The 4021-nt window shown below is 33.5% G+C and overlaps 1 protein-coding gene across 2 annotated transcripts in view; it reads right to left on the bottom strand.

The window, feature by feature from the left end:
- The window catches only part of LOC107655803 (V-type proton ATPase 116 kDa subunit a-like), a 41052-nt gene extending 39266 nt beyond the window's left edge, over positions 1-1786 (bottom strand). For both annotated transcript variants that reach the window (XM_016443379.1, XM_016443380.1), the window contains exon 1: positions 1711-1786. The gene's annotated coding sequence lies outside the window, so the exon portion shown is untranslated. The remainder of the gene's footprint in view (positions 1-1710) is intronic.
- Positions 1787-4021: the final 2235 nt, after the last annotated feature.

The following is a 4021-nucleotide window of genomic DNA, read 5'->3' as shown; positions in this document are numbered from 1 at the left end:
AGGGGCTAATTCAGGGGTCTCAGTCCTGCTTCTGGAGAGATGCCATCCTGCGGATTTCAGCTCCAAGCCTAATCAAACACACCTGAAGCAGCTAATCGAGGTGTTACGGGTTAATATTAAGGGTTACAGGTCATTACAGACAGGTGTGTTGGAGCAGGGTTGGAACTGAAGTGTTCAGAACTATAGCTCTCCAGGAGCGGGGTTGGAGATCCCTGGTCTAATTGACCTATCGGTAAGCCCCTCCCCTCGAACGCAGATGAGCCAATGGCAGTCGAGTATCAGTTGCACTTGGAGCGGAACTCGGACATCTGTAGGTTTCAGCGCCATAGAGAAACATTGGAAGATCTGAAGCTCGCATCGGTTTGATGGTGTTTATGCTACAAAAATGGAAAAACAATGTGCCTAGGTAACACTAAACACTAATTCCAGTTATCCTGAGAGGATAGGCAATTAAATTAATTTTATTCCATTTCCTACCAAAACAGATATACAGCTTTATTCCGTATATACTGTATATGTATGATATATTAAATATAATTTTCTAAAGATGACATTTCAAACATCATTAACATTATAACCTTTATTAATATAATCGTGTTTCTGCAAATACTCCATATGCATTATAACATGTTTATGGGTAATACTAGAAAAGTATTATTAAAAACATCAGCAATTATATGAACTTAATTTTATTTAATTTAATTTTACTTCTGTAATAGATTTAAAAGTAGATGTCCACAGAATGATCTGAACATTTGTCACATTCATTTGGTACAAATTGTTACTTGCTCAAATAAAATGATGAAAGCAATGACGTCAGCTACACAAATCCATACTGACTATTACACTTTCTCAAATGATACAGAAACCAATATAGAAACGGACTTCGTCTCTTCTAATGTGAGAGTCTCTGCGCTGGGCAGACTTGCATCCCAAATAGCCGATTGGCTGAAAGCTCAGCATCCCTTCGGACTGGCTGATGAACCCAACATCCCTGCATCTCTAAGAGCTGATTGGCCAAGAAGCTCAACAACCCTCGCATCTCTGAAAGCTGATTGGCTGATGGCTCAACATAGCTCACATCTCTGCCGCACTGTCCTTTAGTTCTGAAGGGCGCCATTACGCGCTCATCTGTCTATCTACCCCGTGCCAACAATAATTTTATCAGAGTTTTATCACATATTTTAATATACTAACAAATTCCGGCGCTATTTATTTGTAAGATGTTCATTTTTGCTTAATAAGGCTACAGCGAATCATTCTGGCATCATCTTAATAATGAATATAAGTAGAACAGTTAGAGACATCGAGCGCATGTAGTTGTATTTTGAACAAAATGAGTTAATACCTGAATAAATGAACGCGTGAATGACACAGTGAGTAAATACGCTCGACTGATTAACGCAGATTTCCAATATACTAATCACTAAAATGCTGTCAGCTGTTGATTTCCCCCCGCAATTATAACATAATATTAAAGTCATAATCAGAACAAACTAATATACATAAACATATTTAGAAACGCTAATGGTTGACAGACTAGAAGATAGGCTACATCCATATTCAAGCATCACCGCCTCACTCAAGCGGCCACAGATAAAATGATTCATCCACTCGTTTCTAACGTCATAAATAGGCTACATACACAGTGTAAGAGTTAAAAGTGTGGAGAAAGAGAAAAACGAATATGTAAAATAGAAATGTTCTTACCGTCCTTGACGTCTTCAGTTCACCTCTGCGTTGCTGATCAGACCTGCTACGTGACGTCACGCCTGCTACTGCTACTGGGTCACGTGATTTTTCGATGTTGCCAAATGCTACAAGTCATTTTTATGTGCGGTAATGTATTGTATTTATGTATTGTTATATATATATATATATATATATATATATATAATTTATTTATTTATTTATTTATTTTTTGACTATGAACAATGTTCATATATTGGTTTCAGCTTTTTATTTTTTGTTGTTGGTTGTTCTTGTTAACGTGTTCATCCATTAAAACCAATACTTCTACTTTTGGGAACACAAGATAATTCTGTAGTAAGTCCCACAGGTAAAACCAGCGGTTTCATTGAAAAAGGTGAATTACCATTACTAAAATTATCTAGGAACATGATTTCACATCTTAAAGATTATTCTTCATTTCACTATATGTTTAATTTTGGATGGGTGATATTTTATTACATTTCATTAAAAAAACGTGTAATAAATCCATCCATGCTTCAGCCTTTCAAAAAAGAATCCATAGGCCATTTACAAAACATATACTGTTATAATGAAATATTTGTGATTATTTTTATATATATATATATATATATATATATATATAATTTATTTATTTATTTATTTATTTTTTGACTATGAACAATGTTCATATATTGGTTTCAGCTTTTTATTTTTTGTTGTTGGTTGTTCTTGTTAACGTGTTCATCCATTAAAACCAATACTTCTACTTTTGGGAACACAAGATAATTCTGTAGTAAGTCCCACAGGTAAAACCAGCGGTTTCATTGAAAAAGGTGAATTACCATTACTAAAATTATCTAGGAACATGATTTCACATCTTAAAGATTATTCTTCATTTCACTATATGTTTAATTTTGGATGGGTGATATTTTATTACATTTCATTAAAAAAACGTGTAATAAATCCATCCATGCTTCAGCCTTTCAAAAAAGAATCCATAGGCCATTTACAAAACATATACTGTTATAATGAAATATTTGTGATTTAAATATTAATAAATATGAATATCAATGCATAACAAGCTATGTACTATGATAGCATGGAGTACAAGAGAGATAGGCTTTATGAGCTCTTATAAGTATGTTCTTTTTGATACTATTGACCCTGTGTCTAACCAGAAGCTGTATTAGAGACACATCCTAACTCTGAATCCTATTTTTTTAGGAACCATGGTAAATTCACTTAGATTTTAGAACTTTTTCCAAATCTTAAGTCAAGAATTAAGCTATATGAAGCTTCTGTACAGTCCCAGATTATTGAATTATTTAGCCATAGCCTATAGACGTTTACTCAGAGTTATCTGATATAGACTGAATGATGCAAGTTTGTGTGCCAGTGTAACACTGAGAGGTGAGAGTGCAGACCTTAGAAAAATGTAGCACAGACTCTGTAATGAACCTGGATATATTTAGAGTCGGTAACTACTGAAGAACCAGAGGTGAGAAACCTACATATGACTGAACAATTCACACTTGTGTATACACCCCCCCACACACACACTTCATCTGAAACAAGCTGAAAGTCTTTCCTTTGTATTGTTACTAATCAATTATTAGGACCTTTTAAGAGTGTTATGAATTTCAGAACTTACATAATATTTTCAAAGCAGTTGTATCTATTAGCTGTATCTGGGTTGTTGTCATGACATGCCATTTTCACTGTCACACAAGATAAAAAAGAATATTTCTTTGTCCTACATGGACCTTTTGTTATAAAAGCTGCTGTGTTATTCAATATTTTGTAGTTTTTGATTCAAATCTCAGAATTGTGCTATATGCTGTGACATTCTCAAGCATGGATCAATAAATTACAACTTTTATAAATTTAAAAGAAAAGCATAAAAATGTTAATACAAAATACCTCCGGCATAATTTTACAAGTGTCTATTTTAGTAATGACAATCATTTTTTACATTCATATAATTCTAAAAGCGTAGGAACTTGGTACATTTTGTCACTGAAAACCATGTCCTTTTTTTTTTTTCATTTTCAGTGTTCTTAAATGCAATAATTGCATTAATTAAAATATTTTCTGATGTTTTGCAGAAAACTTGCACTGTTATAAAGTGTCATGAAATTAAGTATAAAATGTGATACTTTGTTTTTGAGACAGAAAGAATTGCGGTGAGAGAAATGATTGAGAGAGAGAGGACACGGAAATACATGTTGGTGTTATATCTTTCACTTGGATGTTATAATATAAGTAAATACAGCTGGATAAAACAAAAACTGTGTCCGTCTTCATTTCAGGCTGCAAAGCAACAAAATGT

This window comes from Sinocyclocheilus anshuiensis, unplaced genomic scaffold, assembly GCF_001515605.1.
Source record: "Sinocyclocheilus anshuiensis isolate Anshui unplaced genomic scaffold, SAMN03320099.WGS_v1.1 scaffold1185, whole genome shotgun sequence".
Classification (NCBI taxonomy): domain Eukaryota; kingdom Metazoa; phylum Chordata; class Actinopteri; order Cypriniformes; family Cyprinidae; genus Sinocyclocheilus; species Sinocyclocheilus anshuiensis.
This window is presented reverse-complemented; position numbering and strand designations above follow the sequence as displayed.